The sequence below is a fragment of the Bactrocera latifrons genome, unplaced genomic scaffold, assembly GCF_001853355.1.
Source record: "Bactrocera latifrons isolate USDA-ARS-PBARC rearing strain unplaced genomic scaffold, ASM185335v1 scaffold_88, whole genome shotgun sequence".
NCBI lineage: Eukaryota > Metazoa > Arthropoda > Insecta > Diptera > Tephritidae > Bactrocera > Bactrocera latifrons.
The window spans coordinates 1-18,296 of NW_017537578.1; the positions used below are offsets into that span (position 1 = coordinate 1).

The 18,296-nt window shown below is 35.1% G+C and overlaps 1 long non-coding RNA gene across 1 annotated transcript in view; it reads right to left on the reverse strand.

Moving 5' to 3' along the window:
- Positions 1-8,371: 8,371 nt before the first annotated feature.
- LOC108977390 overlaps positions 8,372-18,296 on the reverse strand; it is a 60,906-nt gene continuing 50,981 nt past the window's right edge. Inside the window, exon 3 of the long non-coding RNA XR_001994030.1 lies at positions 8,372-9,234. This is a non-coding gene — a long non-coding RNA (uncharacterized LOC108977390). The remainder of the gene's footprint in view (positions 9,235-18,296) is intronic.

The window sequence follows — 18,296 nt, forward strand, 5'->3', positions numbered from 1 at the left end:
TTTATAGAAAATATTTAAAAAAAAAATAATGAAAAAATCTAAAATCCGAATGCGTTTTAGAACCAACAGTTCAATGTGCTCGCTACCACATACATTTGTTGTTGCTGTATGCAGTTTTCGTGCACTTTAACAGTTTCCCTGTCCAATGTATCACATGTGATACAAAATTATTTCCTTGTACCATGTGTACAGCGTCCATGTATCATATATGAACATATTTTTGGTTGATTTGAAATAAGTTTATTAAATGTATCACTGATGATACACTGAGCGTATGCAATTAAACTTCGTAGTGACACGTTCGTGTATAATAGCTGATACAAATTTGTTGTTACCGTTATATCACTGTCAAGATGTGTGGGATAGTACAAAAATTCATCGATAACCTCTAGAAATGCCTACAGAATAAAATTTCAAAAATAAGTGTTGCACGTGTTCCGTTAAAAATTAAATTTTGTGTGGGGACAGGGAACCTGTTATGTATCAGTTACAAGTCATAACGTTTCTCAACAAAAATCTTTGCCTGTGTTAAAAAAAATATAAGTATTATATGCATAAAAATAATACATGCTGCAATACCAAAAAGGCAAATTCTCAACAGTGCAACAGGTTGCATACAATAATATATATGAAAAAATTAAAAAAAGAATACAACATAACTAATACTTAAATTATTTATTATTTATTAAAAAAAAAATAATAATAATAATAATGTATAAAATATTTGAAACTAACATGCATGCGGACAAAACGGAAAAAACAAAAGAACTAAATAACTAAAAAAAAAAATAAAAAGATTTTATAACAAATTTTTTTCTTGGTTGCTGCTGAGAGAAAAATCTCTCAAAAATCATAGAAATGTTAATCAATGCCTTATTGTTTATATACAATATTATATACTGATAGCTTTCATAGCATTCAAAAATACAACAATTTGTCAGTTAAGCAATTTATTGGAGATGCCAAGGACTTTGCGATTTTAGTTAGAATTTTTTTTTTTTTTTTTTTTTTTTTTTTTGTGAGTATCTAATATGAATAGGTACGCCACTTATTTGGAAAATATTTTAAATAATATAAAAACATTTGAAGTTTATTTTATCATATGATTCTTAAATTAGCTTGCAAAACCTTTCTAAATGCCATAGATTATAGACAAACAAGCACAAAAGTAATATACCATATGATTGTCCAATTGTTCCGAAAATGCCTCCAGTTGCAAACAGCTGCTGAGAATGATTTAACTACAGAAGACTAAAGACACGAACTTCTTGCAAACAAGCAGTTTACATTGGCTCACAAACATTACCACGATCATTAAGAATTATGACTGTGATAGACATAAAGCAATTGGTAATTTAATGTCTGTAGATGCATTAGAAAGACAATTTTGGCTTAGATTATTGCTTATAAAGCACAAAAACTGGCAAATTGCAGCTGAGTAAAAGTACAAAAGCAAACCTTATAAGCCCGCTCAACTACATAAGCAAGACTAATTTGCTTTGGTTTTTTGATTAAAAACGAAAAAGTTGTACACACTTGCGCAGTCGGTTATTTTTGGCTTGTCTGGTGTTTCATTTTTTAATTAATACTAAGTGCCGCCACTCTGTCTACCGACAACACATAAAAAAATTAAAATGACTACTGCTTACAAGATTGCTAATTTGTATTTTTATGTGCAGCTTTGCATAAAAACTAATAACATCTATACAAAGAATGAAAAAGCAGCGCGTGAGCTGCTGCCGTATGCAAAACCCACATGCCGCCGCATATAATTAGCAACACTAAAATGCACAGTTACCCGTCGCAAGCTGGCTAAAAGCGAAATTAACATATAAACTAAGTAGGAGGTTTGTTTAAATGAAAGTGAACACATTTTCCACATTTTTTTGTTATTATTTTTTACTTTGAACAACTTGAGCGTTTGGCTTAATGCGTCTGCTATGGCTAATCTAAAGCACCCAAAAGGCATACAAAATAGAATAATATATGAAAACCATGAACTGGGTAACTGTGTGAATTGTTTACGCAGGAAATGGCTAAGCAGGCAGCAGTTCCATTCGATGCATAAAAATTGTGTAGTATGTATTATTATAAGAAACATGCGAACTAAAGTCAGCATTTCTCAAAGCGAGTGCGAGTGTGTGTCACGTACATTTACATTTGTTTCAAAACTGCAATGACTTCGAAAAATTAAAAAAAGGAAACTACTGTAAGAGACACCGGAGCGCTTTTGAAGGCTAAAATTGAAAGTGTTTTACGTGGTTACAATATTTTTATAAAAGAAAAAAAAAATGTATTTGTTCTACGATCGGCAGGAGCTCAAGTGCCTAAACAGGTACCTTGTGAGAATATTTAAATGGTATAATAAACTAAGAAAAATAAAAATAGGCATTTTTAGATTTAAAAAAAAATATGCATTTGCAGATTTCTTATATAACCACATATAGTATATATAATATATAATTATAATCTGACATTTGATAATGATATTTTTGCATATAAAAATGGCGATCTACAATTTTATTTTTAATATAATTAATTACGCTGCAAAAACCTTTTTTATAATAAAGTGTTTAGATAATCTTTTGTTTTTTTGTTTAGCCTTTATATAATATAAATACTTTTTTGACTTACATTTTGAGTTTTATGATTAGGGAGTCTCTACCCCTAGCATTTTATAAGTACCGCTAGGTACCTCATTAGAAATAGTCGTTGTGTTACCCACTCATCTACTTCCAAAGATGCATATTAAGCAGTCGATAATATAGGGATCATTGAAAAAATACGTCAACCTTCGCTTAGAGCGGCCTGCCTGCAACGTAGTGACTGAATGAAGAAGACAGCTCGAAATCGTGACATTGTAAGCAATGACACCCGTTGTCCCGTTGACACCCACGCGGAGGATACAGCTAAAAAGAATTTTCGGCGATTTTTTTATCTGTTAGTGACACACGCCTAGTAATTGAGCGTTTGTTGTGCACTTGTTCCTCATTTTCAGGACTACGCTGCAAGCATCTTGAGTGAGGACCGCACTGGAGTGGATATCGATAATGAAGCTGCAGAGTCTGTAATAATTCGCGACAGGCACAGGCATCCTAAAGGATGACTACTACTTATGGTATCGTAAAATACCAAAACTGGTCTACGCGTGGCTTATTGTGGGCTCACCAGATTAATTTAACCTAACCTATATAAATGTGGGAATTTGCATGCCGTTTCTGACACCACTTGTGGGGAGAACAATGTTGAAGTTAAACAGTTTATTTTATATTAAAAAAAAAAGTAATTTGTTTATATTTAAAAAGAGTAAAATAGAGTGCCTTATATTTTAATATGCGTCCGTTGCGGTTGAAGTCTCAGAATCTTGTGTAGTTCTCGGCTGTTAGTATTGAAGTGACACATTTTTGATAAATCAAAAAAATCTTTAAAGTTCTCTGTCGTTCGTTCGCGTTCATTGTTTTCGTTAAGTCCGTTTATTCAGTGTGTCTGAAGAGTTAATGAAAATTGATCACATTGTCAATTTTGAACCAGCAGAGTATTAAGCGGTTGTATGGATTTACTGGTTTCAAAACACCGACATTTTTAAAATATTGTCCTGAATTTTCGAGTTGTTTCGAGTAATAGTTGTGGAGATACCTTGAGAACTTGTGCGTCCGAGGATAGCGTTTTTCTCTAAAGTGTATTTTTGAAGTCGGTTGACAAGATTTATGAAATTTTACACTGGTCTTTAAGCTACAATTATTAAAGAGTTATAAGTTAAGGTTTTAACTAAACCATGTATTTCTGTACTTAATATGGTTCTCTAAGGAGTTGTCCTGCCAACGCGGGCGCTTATTTCGTCATGGGGCCACCAAACATGTTTAAAATGTTTTTTGCCAAGAATTTCAGAATTTCTTTCTTAATAGTGTATGTTTGTAACAAAAACAACAGGCTGTTTATTACCCGAGAAAACCAAAGTTACTCCCTAATATTCTAGATTAATTTTTTCTCATTTTGCTAAAAATATAGAATAAAATATTGTAGCACAGTACTTACAATGGTTCCTTGCATAGTAATGTATAATTGCATAATAAGACGTAAGTGATGTGTGTAAGTCTGCATATGTTAAGATAGGCCACAAAAATTATCATCAAAATCAATTGCAGCTAATGGTAACGTGAGAATTAATCTCAAGCTTCTTTTTTTTTAAAGACAAACAACGCTGTAGACTTCAAGGACCTGGCTTCCTCTCTTTCTATTTCTCCCTTGCCAAATGAATGAAAATTGAGATCTGACAACTACCATTATTATGCAAATATTTAAACTTCAAACGAAAGCCGCGCAATTTAGTAATTGAAGCAAAGGCACTCAATAAATAACTCGCAATGGCAGCTAGTACCAGTGACGGCAGTGCAAAATAGCTGTGATGTGTGGCGTGGACTTTGAAGCGAGAATAAGTATATGTGCTTGCAGCGAATAGCGGTAAAGGCATTGCCGAGCTAATAACTTAATTTGATTTCTCTAATGTATTTATGAATGGTAAATAGCGCAATTAAGATGGCAGCCGCAAGACAAAATAACCAAAACGATGAAAGGAGGTGAACGTAATGAATGCAAGAAGCGTAACAGAGCTCTTTTAAGTGCCGACCAAGTTGTAATAATCAATTTCCGGATACTCCAGAGCATGCAAGACAGAAGTGGAGCGCGGAATATAGCTAAGCGGCTAACAGGCGCTACACAAAAAATTTTTACGCTCACTGAGTGATATGTTTGCGGCTAAGTCATTGCCTTTGAACTGGATTTGTGTTGATAGCACACGAGCAACTTAAGAACATAAAGTCGCTGTGGAGAGGAGGAGCACGTTTAGGTAGCAGGAAGGTGGTTTAAAGGTATTTGATGGACAGCTCTTTGAAACGGTGCCAACAGCTGCGGCTGCCAATTGATGTATAGCAGTGCAGCGTGTTGCATGTTTTGTGCAATAAACATACAAACGCACTGGGAGTGACTGTATATGTGTGTGTAAGCCAAGTATTTGTGCAGGAATGCAGTGTGCATTTTTGCGCCTGTGGGAAATCACATTGCAACAAGCGACCAAAAAATGAATTTGTTTAGGCGTTTATGTGACGAAAAATGATTGAAAAAATAATCAATAAAATTATCAAAAAAAAAAGTTTAAATAATAAAGTAAACTCAGCTACCATTAGCTGGTTAGCTGTTGTTGTTCCTATAGACATGCGTGACATGCTTCACTAGCAACACGTTGCGCATTGGCTTCATTAAAAGCAACATGTTGCTAAGTACTTATGCCGAATAACCGCCGCAGCAACTAATCCAATCAAGTTTAAAGTGCGCCAAATTGACAACTGTCCAAGCGACTGAGCGACCAAACAGCGAAGCGTTTGGCTGACGGCCACTTTATTAACCAAAATACGCATAAAATTGAAGCGATTTGTTTTCGTTTAATTTTTGCGTACGAACTTCGTTTATGTCGCAGCGTTTGTTTTGGTTTTGTTTTCGTTTTTGCTGCTGTCCGTCGAGCGAACAACTTGTCGCTGTAATTGATTGCTCTAGCTGCGTTGCCGGATTTCAGCTTTTGCTTGTTTTCAACGTTATTGACTTGTTGTTTTTGGTGGCAATTGACAGTTGCTGCGGACTACGCTAAAATGTGGCAAGCATCGAGCGAACGATTAAGAAGTGGTTGACAACATTAAAGCTGCAATTGCCGGCCAAAAAGCGGATGCAACATTTATGTGTGTGTTAAGATAATTTAATGTCTGTAGATGTATATTATATAAATATATATCTTTATGTATATTTGGAATATTGTCTTTGATGATAACACCCGTTATTTGCAGTGCTGTCGCCACTAAATGAACAGTTTGCATTTTTCGATGCTTGAGTAAGGGCAAGTTTCATATTGCAGCGCTTAAACTTAATTTTATTTATTTGTTGTAAGTTAATTAGTTTAGTTAATGAAAAATTAAGAAAATTGGACCTTAAGGGGGTATTCTACTCTAGAATTTTAAGAATTTCGATTTTTTTTTTCATATATTTAAAGTATAGACCCTTAAGATTAATATCGTCCAAAGGATTTTTAAAAATTAGAATTATTTTAAGAGCTACAGTTACTTTAGTGACGCAGTACCTAGCCCGGTAGGTAGGTAGACTCACTTTTTTAAACGCGTTTTTCTCGAAACTACTTTTTTCCACACGGTACCGGCATTATCTCAAGTTCTATACAACCGATTTACTTGAAAGTTTGTGTGAACCTTCTTTATATAATCATTTATCGTTCCTACCAGCATCGTGTCAAAATTCTTGTTTTTAATACTTTAAAAAAATTCAGGAATTTCAAAAAAAAGCGTAAACAATTATTTTTATTTTCAGGCAGTCGCCATTTTTCATAAAATTTTTTTTCGTGGTCCCTCAAATAGGGACTATAACAGCATTCATACTGATTAAGAATTTTTTTATTTTTAATTTTCAGACCACCAGGATATGCCATTTTTTTACACCTGTGTATCCCCCTCTCTAATTATTTTAATTTATCATTTTTTTTTGTAAAGATTTTTTTTCTGTATTCTTAAGATATCAATAAAAAGACCCTAAAAAAATGGATAGTAAAGATATTTTTAGGTTTTTTTTTTAAATAAAATTCAAAAAACTTAATATTCCATTTGTTATGTAACTCTTTAACTAAATTATAAGGATTTTATTCAAATGTCCTATAATTGAGCATTAATTTAGGCGGGTTTTTACTATAATTTTGCAACCATTTGCTACAGAAAATTATAGTTTTATTCAACTAACGGTTCTACGTATCACCTGAAACTAATCGAGACATATATTGTTTTATATACATATATATATAAATGATCAGGATGACGAGAAAAGTTGAAATTCAGTTGCAATCTGTAACTTGACTAAAAATTGAGGTATCTTGATGAAACTTGGCATACAGGTTCCTTAGTACAACAAAAAATCGAGACCTTAGATGGACGTAATCGAAAAATATTTATTTACATTGAGTAGAAAAATCAGCAAATCACAATGTTGCATGCAACGTATCACTAAAATCACAAAACTTGAAATAATACAGAAATTCTTTGTTGTTGCGCAGTTGTTGCATTTTAGTAAGTACACATGCAAAATAATTGCCCGTGGCAATGCTTTGTTGAGATGGCCGGTTAATAACCACAGCAAAAAGTGGAAGCAAATACAACAGTCGCAAAAAAATGCAATAAAAAAAAAGAAATGGCTTCGCATGTGAAATTTCTGACAGCTGAGGCGCTCGTTTTGATGTCGCTTTACATGCATGTCTATCAATCTGACAGCTGTTCCCTCTTGTCAGTTGCAGGCACCATTACTTATTATTAGAAATTGCAAATTTAGCGGTTAGAGTAACCAGTTTGTTTGTGCTTTGGTGTATATTTGAAAATCTATAATTGCATTTTTTATGCAGGTGATTAAATGTAATGATTAAAAATAATATCTAAAAATCTCGCAAAAATGTGAAAAATAAAGATTAAAAGAATTTCATTTTCAAAACATTTAATATTGCATAATCAGCCAAATCTATCTATTTCATTATGGAAAATATTATACAAAGAGAGATATAAGTAAGTGCTTTAGCATTTTGTTATGGAAAGGTCTAAACAACGATTAAACATGTGGGGTCCCTGCATTCATTGTTGGATAATATTCTACCAAATAGACGACATTCAGGACACAAATATAGCAGCCGTAACTGAGAGTGTACACGAAGACGCGTGGAGTGTCGATTCGGCGAAGTTCACGGCAACTCGGACTAGCGTATGGAACGATTTGGCGCATTTTACGTCGAGATTTTAAGTTGATGTGGCATGAATATTCTTCAAATATAACTCTATCACTAGAAGCAACAAAAAGTAAAAATTTTAAATTTATAAGAAAAAATCGACAAAATTGAAAATTTGTGACAAAATTGACCTTCTTTTTGAGTAGACGCCATTTTCTGAAAAAACCAAAAAATTGTTATTGTTTTATTTTTCAGATGACGACAAGAGTAGAAATCATGGCGATGAGGACACTGCCTCTTTTTTTCCCCTTTTCTTCAAGGACGCATCACGATGAAAATTTTTTTTTTTTTTTCAAAATTTATTTTGTGTACTCTTCTAAGTTTAATCAACAAATGTTAAAACAACTCTTTTTATTAGTTGTTGAAAAGGGCTCGAAATTCGAGCATCTAGACAAGAATACCCCCTTAAAGTTTAAAATAAAGCTAAAACATAAAAAAATGTAAAGGAAAGTTCTTAATTTTCTTCTGCGCTTTTTGCCAATATTTTCACACACACACTGATGGAAGTTTAGCATTGCTTGTTTTTGTAATTGCAGAAAAATGGTTCATTGCTTACCTTCGACACGGTGACCCCATAGGGTGTTCATGAAGCGCGGCGCATTGTCGTCGACATCAGATACACGCACAATAAGCGGAATGCTATGTCGTTTGTCGGTTACGTTGCGAATCGAACAGGAAACCCGTGGTGCAGCGAAATGAGAAAAAAATTAAAATATAATTAAGAAACCAAAAAATACCAAAAATAAGCAAAAACAAATCAAATCGCTCAATACTTTCAAATAAATAAAGCAGCCAGAGGTAATCACACACACAATCGTAGAAACTGGGAAGCGCTCTGTTGGTGGTTTGTATAAGCAGAAGATGTGCTTAAGAAAATGTGGCGTAAGTAAAGTAACCATAAAGCGCTTGCATTTTTCTGTTTATAAGTTAAGCGCTTAAGATTCTTTTGTTGGCCGGCCGGCAAATTACGTGGCGTGCAATTGTAAAATTTCACCATAAAAAAATTGCATTTCACCAAATAAAAATTCACAGCGGCAAGCCACCGTGGGCTTTTTTCGTCTACACATATACACAGTAACACTTGCGCGTGTATATTTCGCGTTGTTGCTCTTGTTATCGCATTACACTTTTTACCGCTAGCCAACCGCCTTCAGCGCGCTGCATTGCATGCGTTCTGGTTCCATGTCAACTTTGTTCTAGTAGTTTAGCTTGTGGTCATATTCGTGCACTCACCTGAAAGACAATGTGACTCAGATTCTCTTCATCGCGATCCAGCGGCTGCAGCAGCTGCAATTTTTTTTTTTTTTTTTCTGTCCAACAGGAATGTCGGATTCCCCTTTGGTAAAACTAGATCCGCGTTTCCGTGTAGGGATCACCGTAAATTGGCAACTCCGGCGGCGTGGTTTGCTGGCCAATAACTGTAAATACATAAATAAACGCTGCAGTAGCGGCTAGTGAAAAAACAGCAAGCGATAATAGAAAACATAAGAACAATAAAAACAAAGGAAATTTTTAATTTCAGGCGCCCCTACGCTTTTAATGCCCTTCACACGTAATGTTTTTAGATTACAGGAGGGTTTAAATTCATATTTTTCTTTTGATTCCTATCGGAAAGTGTTAGTGGTGCTACAGTAGACTATATTGAACAATTTGTTTGAAGATTGTAGAAAGTTAGACACTGATCTATGCACAATTTCGTAAAAAAGTCGTCTCAAATGTAAAAGTCTTTCATACAGACACCTGACTTCGATCGTTTAGTTTGTGTGATAGCTATATGCTATAGTGTATGAGTGAGTAGTGATGATCAGCTTCTTAAAGATAAAAGGATAAAAGGAAAATTAAATGGTTACATTATAGGATATCCGACGGTTATTTTTGGTTGCTATAAATTTCGAGACTACCTTTGTAATTGACCTAATGAGCATAGTATTCGCAACACCATCGCCCAACTTGAGACCCATTATTCATTATTGGATAATATTCGACCGAATAGACCAAGTCCAACACGCAGTGAAGAAAATATAGCAGTCGCAAGATCATGAGATATCACACCATTTGACTTTTTCCTGTAAGGATGTGTAAAGTCTAATGTCTAGGCAGAATATCCCACTTCTATTCAATCCTTGGAGCAAAACTTCACACGTGTCATTCGCCAGTTACCAGTCGAAGGCTCGAACGGATCATCGAGAATTGGACTCAACGGATGAATCATCTCAGACGTAGCCGCAGCCAACAATGAAAAGAAATAATCTTCAAAACCTAAATGTCAAACGAATTTTTTTTGAAAGGTAGTCAACATTCCCCATTAAGTTTGAAGTGGCTATGCTTTGAAAAAGTAGAGAACCTCGAAATGTTTTCAGTATCGTTTCGAAACTTTTTACTTTAGCGAAAGAAGAATTGAGGAAACTTGAAGCTGTCGGAATTTATTTTCTTTAAAGCATTACCTCTACTGCTGAGTTATTTGTGCATTTATAATGCGTAATTTGACTATACTACCGTCTATCGGATATGACACAATTGAAATGGCATTATTATTAGCTAAAAGTAATTGAGATGCTCTCAATTTCCAGTTCTCCAGCTAATCTTTAAAATAACCTAATATAAATTGTGAACAGACTACGTAAGGTATAACGGTCTAAAATCATCAAAAATAGTAATAAAACTGCTATCAAAGTTAACAATTCTTTCGAAATTCCTGTAAGATTTGTAAAGATCTGATGTGGTACTATTAGAATTGATGAACTCTAGTACCCGTGTTTGTTATGTTTCAAAGCCGAGCAAAAAATGAAGCTGCACACTTGCTTTTGTGTACATAAGGGCATATGATGGTCAATAAAATGTGCGAAAGCTTCTCTTACCTTTGATTCAGATAATTTAAAAATAAATACTTGAATATTTTCTTACACTTACTCTCTTACAATTACAAAAAAAAACACTACCTATGATATTTTTCTTGAGATATATTTATATATGTACATACATCTGTCGTTTCTCTTTATTTTATTTTCTGAAATTTTTTTTATCTGTAAAAAGCTGTTCACTTGTCGGAGCTGCCGATATCGGTTTACTATAGCACATAGTGGTGATATAAAATAACTTCTATGCTAGAAAAAATAGGTATGAACGGTATTAAAGGCAGGTATGGCCTTCAACCAAAAATGGATCTAAATAATTTGAAATTCCACATCCCTAAGTTGTGTTTTGCATTCTCCGCTCATTTTAATGCCTCTTGCTTTAATTTCAAATTACCTGTTAATATTGCGCTTTATTTCATTTATCAACTATCTAACGAATTTCTACTTTCTTTCAGAGTTTACATGCTAAGCAACTTCCCATTCATGCCACACAGTTATAATCATTATATTAGACACTAAGGCTAAAATCACAAGTAGCAAAAGAGTTAAAGAATAATCTAGAATATGAAGCCAACGGCAATACATACGTACACATATAACAACACAAATAATAGACAGCCGAGCATTAGAACATAAGAATATTAGATTCGTAAGAACAGCAGAGCGTATAAGTTTACAGAGAGGAAGCTAATGTAGCAACAACAACAGAAAATAAAACAACAAACAAGTAGGAAAGCCAGAGATGCAAAGAGCAATGAGACAGTGACGACGAGTGCTCCCACTGAGGCAAGAAAAGGCACACGAATTTTTGCTGTTGAAACGTGGCCTATAAAACCAAAACAAAAACTACAACAACAATTGTAAAATGTGGCCAAAAATGCATAAAATAAGAAACTATGACACTGAATTCTAAAGAGCAAATGAAACATATTGACGCTGGAGCTTTGGAGGGAGTGCTGTGAGTGAACTTGTAGTACATTCGTGCAACAGCGCGCTGGCTAGTAGAGTAGTAGCTGTGTCATCGTAGTTGCAAGCACATTTTGGAGCATGTAAAATGTTCTGTGCGCTTATTGTTGCCGCTCTTGCGCTCACTCAGTTGTTTTTGCTTTGATTCCACTACTGCTCATTTCTTCGGTTTTTCTTCCACCAACGTGGCGTTCGTTTTTTATGCTTTTTTGCCAATTGCGCAATGCGGATGTTGCACTTGGTTTGTGTAAAGGGCGTCTTTGTGGCAAAAGCGGCGACGGCAGCAGTTTGTTGGGAGGCACACACCGAAGCTACAACAAAGCAACTGTAATTATCAGAAGAAAAAGGCAGCGAGCAAAATGCAACCTGCAACGGACGGACGAGAGTGGGCAGCTGCAATGGTGGCGTTTAAATGGCGGTTGGAGTACAGTGCAAGGGCGGTCCCGACATTCTAACATTGGACAGTTTGATCGGAACGTTAGTAGCCGCAGCGGTCTCGAGGAACGACTGCCACAATCAGAAAGTGGTTGTTAGGCTTATATATGTGTTTGTGTGACACAAAGATTATTATATCGTGTTGCGTGGCTGCTGTTTGTTGGTTGCAAGCTTTGTTTTTGCCATTTCTGTTCGAGTAAGGCTTTTTGCTACCACTTTTGCTCATGATTCTAACTTGCACTTGTCATGCTTTTATTGCACAATTCATTTAATACAATTACGCGACGAGTTGTGTTTCCGTTGATGGAAATTTAGCTGCCTCGCTGTGTGCACAATTGCTGTGTTCTTGCTGCCGTAGTCAACTTTGAGCGTATATTTATGTTTGTGGCAAGTACAAAATCAAATTTGAATGCTTCAGAATGATGGACGTTGAGACGGTTCTATGAAGAGAATATCGCAGAAAAATGAACACGCACACATACACATATGCTAATTGTGATTTCTTAATATGCAGCTTTATTGAATTGTGCTGTTGATTATTTGTGGCACGCTGCTGGACATATGAATGCCGGCATGTTGGAATGCATGCAACATGTTATTATTCACCACATAGGTGCATATGTATTATATATATGGTATGTATTCTACATATATTCAATGCCAGCTGAATACACGCACATATGCATACATATATACATATTTACAAATACACAAAAACATACATTTCCACTTGAACGCACATTTCACAGGCGCAGCGGTGTTGCAATGCTAGTGAAAATTAAAAGTAAAGGGTACTACACTTACACATACACTCGCACACATATATATATACGTTAAGTGAGATTATATTTATACTTAAACAGCAAGCAGCACACTGCAGCAGCATTTTCTTACGTGACAAAGTAAATTACGCCACAGATCTTAAATTAACAATCTTAATGAAAGCCCGCCAATCGGCCGAAGGGTGGTGCCGCCATGGCAGCGAGTGCTGCAAATGCCATTTACTTGAAATACGAAAGAGATTATTGGTGCTTGCAACAATGCTTTTAAAACGAAAAATTACTGCCAGGCGAGATGATTGAAAAAGGAGCAGCGGCTATATAAACAAAAAAGCTCGTTATGCTACAAAGAAAGCTTTATAAATGATGATGAAAACTTTATACTCTACAAAAAAGCTCTTTATGCTACAAAGAAAGCTTTATGAATTATGGTCAAAGCTCAATGACTCCATAATTCATGTTGGAAGCTTAATGGTTACAACGAGCTCGTTAAGCTACAAAAAAGCTCTTTATGTTTCAGGGAGGCTAAATAAATTATAGTGAAAGCCTAATAGCCACAATGAATGCTCAATAAACTATATTGAAAGCTCACAGGCAACGATAACATCGCTAAGCTGGGTCAAGTTGTGGGTTTTTCGACTTTTACCTCAGCCACCCAGAGAGCTTTACCTATGAAATTTAATTGTACTTATGTAAAATGCTTTCAGTGAATCTAAAAATTAACTAATCAAATGCAATCTAAAGCAGCCTATAAAGAAGTTTATAGATTTAGGGAGGTTTTTATTCAACAGGGGGTTAAACTATTTTCTGAACGCGTCAGTGAGTGCAGATTTAGACTCTGTCGGGTAAAATCAAATAAAACCACCATGAAAAGAAGAAGTTCTTTAATAACTGAATGTTCGAGAATGCTTAATTCACTGAGGTTACATTTCGTTAAACAAATAAGTTTGTAATAACTGATAATTCTAATATTGTGGCGAGAAGACGAGACCATCTCTTTTGAATACGATGAAAAAGTTTGGTTCTCTCGGCTTGTACTCCGAACAGAGAGGTATTGCTCATTTAAAAAGGGTTACAAAAACTATGATAATAACTTATATAAATTACTAATAAACTCTCCAAATGTAATGGCACGGAAAACATTGTGGAGAGTATCAAACATATTTCTCTACACTGCAGCCAACACATTTTGCATGCTCATGCTGAAGAAAGATTGCTTTCAAGAGAACCCTAACGCTGTTGATGCAGTTAAGATGATATGCAACCATTGTTTGAACTGCAACTTAATTTTCTTTGCCACGTCGCTGGTGCAACCTGCAACGCTTAGATATGGCAGAACAATTAAGCCGGACAATTATAAAAAGACAGCGCCAATGGGCGGTGAGGACAATAACTTGGCTGCTCAACCAAGGGCATTAGTATAACACTGATTCACAGCATAGCTAGGCGCTGCAGAACATAATACGACATGGAATGTACGTCGTCCGCGAAAGTGTTTAATGACAATAAAGACTTTAGTGAAGAAGAAGCGGTGGGGTTACTACACTGATGGCGGTCGCCGCGATCAGGGCTGCCATAATTTGCATTTATAATAAAAACGGACAAGAAATAATATTTTTGCTGTGCATTTGCTTTATAAATGTGTAGTTTTTTTTTTCTCACCTTCGTTGAGTATATACTGAGCTGTGTGGTATGAAGCAAACTAAAAGTAGCGACAGTTTGGGGATAAAGGTGGCGACCGCCGTGGAAGTATACTGTGACTCCGGCATTAGAATTCTGGCGAAAGTTAGTTGTATGCACAAAATAATTCTGTTGCGTAAACTAGTGGTCACTGGTCGCTAAACATGGCGCCAGTGGAATTATGAAAGTTTTTATGTCTCTCTCGAGATGTCAGGAGGGTCAGATTTTGTGGTGGCGGCAAGTGAAAGGCACTCCCTTCTAGGCCTTCTAGTTCTTAAAAAAAGATTTCTCCCACGATGTACATTTTCCTTGGTACGTAAAAAAATTTGATGTTGTGAGAACGCGATAAATATGAACTTGAAATCATTAAACGTTGCCTACATTTAGGATTGCAAATTCAGAAATTGTATTTTCTTGGATTTGGGAGTAAGAATAAAAGCTGACGATAGACAATTTAATAGGCACTGGAATAACTGAGAAAAGTTGACAATTTAAGCTTCTATATAAAATATAAAATTGGCGTTTGTAATATCTTTGGTACGGTTTTTTTTTTTTATTTATTTTCGTATCAGGCATAAACTCAATATGTTGAATAGCCGGATAAGTGTTTATGTCGAAGTCATTGTATTGGAAACTTTAGGCATTGAAAAATGCAGGTAAACTAAAATCTTACTAGCAATCTACTCGTCGGTACTCTGAGTAAAAGGTTGCTAGCATATTTTAATCGCGAACTTTTAAATTATCACTCGGTAATGACGAAAAGGTAATTCTAAAATTTAGGCACACGGCAATCATCGAACTAAAGACGTCACTAGAGAGGGCGCGAGAAGAATCCAGAATTAAAAATTTGTGGAAAAAGGTGCTTGAATATTTCCTACAAGGTCCTCCGAGAAAGAAGAGAAAAACTGGAATCAAATTTTCAATATCTTCCCCAAGTAACTAGCTACAAAAATACTCAACTCAGAACACCCTGATAACTTGCAACTTGGTAACATTCTCATTACAATGCAACCGCGAACGATTTTGTGTTTTATAAGTTCTTGTCATACCTTTGGCACTTTGGAATGCTTTATTTATGCATTTCGCCATTACTTGCAATATATTTGTGTGTACGTGTAGATAACTACCTCTGACTGTAATGCAAGGCACTCCACCATTTCTGTCTCTTATACACATCTACTACCTCTGACTGTAATGCAAGGCACTCCACCATTTGGTGCAACAATAATCTCAGTGCTGGCAAAACCGTTCGACTCGTTGGCGTGCAACGTGTAATTTAATACGCCACATTCGCGGCAACTGCAACGCACTGATTTAGCTTTCATGTTCAATAGTCTGCCACGTGTGTGCGACCAGGACACATTCGCGGACGACGAGCAACGCATTTTTATTGGCCCACCAAATGACAATGTCAGCGCATAAACGAACTGCGAAGCGAAGAAATGCGTTCGATGTATTTACTACATGAACATTTGTGGTAAGTTCATAGCTGCTTTTATTATATTCAGGTAAGAGTGTAGTGAAAAATTTATTCGAGTTAAAAAGGAATAAAAAGCAAAACTGAAATATTTGTATGGCATGTATTTGTGAACTTATGAAACACAAAACTGGCTACTGGGTATTATAATTCACTACTTAATTTAAGATTTTTTGGACGCTGAGTTCAATACTACTTTAAAGATAGCAAATAGTTATATATAACCTAAAAAACGTTATCAAAAAAAGATTTTACATTTATGTAAGGATAAAGGGATGATAGTTGTAACAACTTTTGTGTCAGAGACCAAGAAAAGTTAGGAAAATTGGCTTTTAGTAATGTTAAGTGCCGAGAATTTTTAATGTTTCTTTCGAACATTTGGTGCATAGTTCGAGTGGAAACGTCAAACAGTTAGCACTTACCTGGAGAGCCATAATAAAATTTAAACTACAATTAAAGGAGAGTACTTTTCAAATAATTTAGAAAACAGCAGATTGTGCCTGTCTGATGGTATTGACGGAATAAACAGTTCATTTTCAAAACTAAGATAAGGTATATTTTTACTCTCATTTTCCTTCTTATTTTCCAATTGGCGGTTTAAGTGTCTTTTATTGAAAATCTCTTAACGCACATATTTACATCGCCGAAAGCAATTCGAAGGTGCCAGTCGCTTAATAGGTAAATAGCAAATGCAATAATATAAGCAACAAGTGGAAAGTGGTGTATATTTCACGTTGCAAACAATAAAAAGCAAATACCTTCCAGTTTGTGGCACATTTGTTCAAAAGCGCCAGCGCCAATGTAAGCCAAGCGGTGCGCCAAATTGCGGCCGAAAGACACAAATAAGCATGTATATATAATTTAACTGCAAATTACGCCAATACTTTTCATTTCAACGCCAATGGCTCATACAATTTTCCATTGTAATGGTTAAAAGGAAGGCAGCAGCAGAGTACAAAATCAGGGATGCACAAATGTAATGAAACACCGTAAATATGTGTTTGTGTGTATGTATATTTAACTAAGTTATGAAATTAAATTTGAAGATCTCCGCGCTGATGCGTCGGTTTGGCAGAAGAAGATTGCTGTCTGCTATGACTTTGCCAATAGCAGCACTTGTTTTACTTTTCCCTGATATCTTCTTGCAGCTCTCAACATTGGCATAACAATCAAAATATTATTTGAAAACGATTTTTCTTTGTTAGTAAAGGCGGCTAACCGCAAAAGTTGGTGCGGTGGACAAACGAAGCAACAACACAATGACCGGAAAGAGGGATGAACCAAGCGAGTTAGCGCCTTTGCACTGTGGTTTAGTTGGGTAAACGAAATTATATTGCAATTGAGGAGTGTTTGGAGGAAAGCGTCAGCTGTTTAAGTACGTGATGAAACGTAAGAATCGCCAGGCATTTTGATATGCATGAAACAAACTGTAATATTGCAAAATTACAGCATTTTTTTCTAAATATTGAAATAAATAACCGTTAAAAAGTAAATAAAATTTATATTTTTGAAAAAGCCAAATTTTAAGCGCGGCTAGTTTTTAAAAATCGTCGAAAATAATATCCTCAGGGATAGCGTAATAGTAAAATATTTATCGAAATATTATATATTGTTGCGAAAAACTAAGTTTGTATCTTTACTTAAGTTTTGATTTGAGACTTTAACTCACGATAGTTTTTGTTTTCCTTAAGATTAAGGAGTACACTTTATTTGGAGTGCGCCTTCGCTAAATTTGATTTACTCCTTCGCAATAGACCTAATAGTAGGCAATATAATAAAAAAAAAAATATTCTCAAGACGAGCTCTTAAGACGAACTTGGAATAGTTGAATACCGATTGTCGAGCATTTCTAAAGACTATAGAGTAATAAACTCAAATATAACAATATCCATTCTGACTGTTATGGATTAAATCACACTACAGCATTGGTGTTGTTTCATAGAACTTTTTTTTTTTGTTTTTTGGTTTGGAAGCATTTCAGCAAGTTTTCGAAAAAGCTGTAATTTGAACTTTTTTGTAAGGATTTTTAGTATAAAGCGCCTAAATGTAGACTTTATTATTGAAAATTAATTGTGGAGGAAATTTAGGCGAATGAAGAAAATACCTTCGCAATGGCTTAAAACCTCTAGAAGTTTGTAGATATCGAGAAGTTATACTTTGAGATTTCGACTGAGATTTTTCGCTGATTTCTTGCTTTAAGTATCTTTGACATGTGTGAACCCAAATATACTTGTTTATTCAGAAAAAGATGTTTAAGGACAAAATATTTTAGGGACAGAAATCGATAT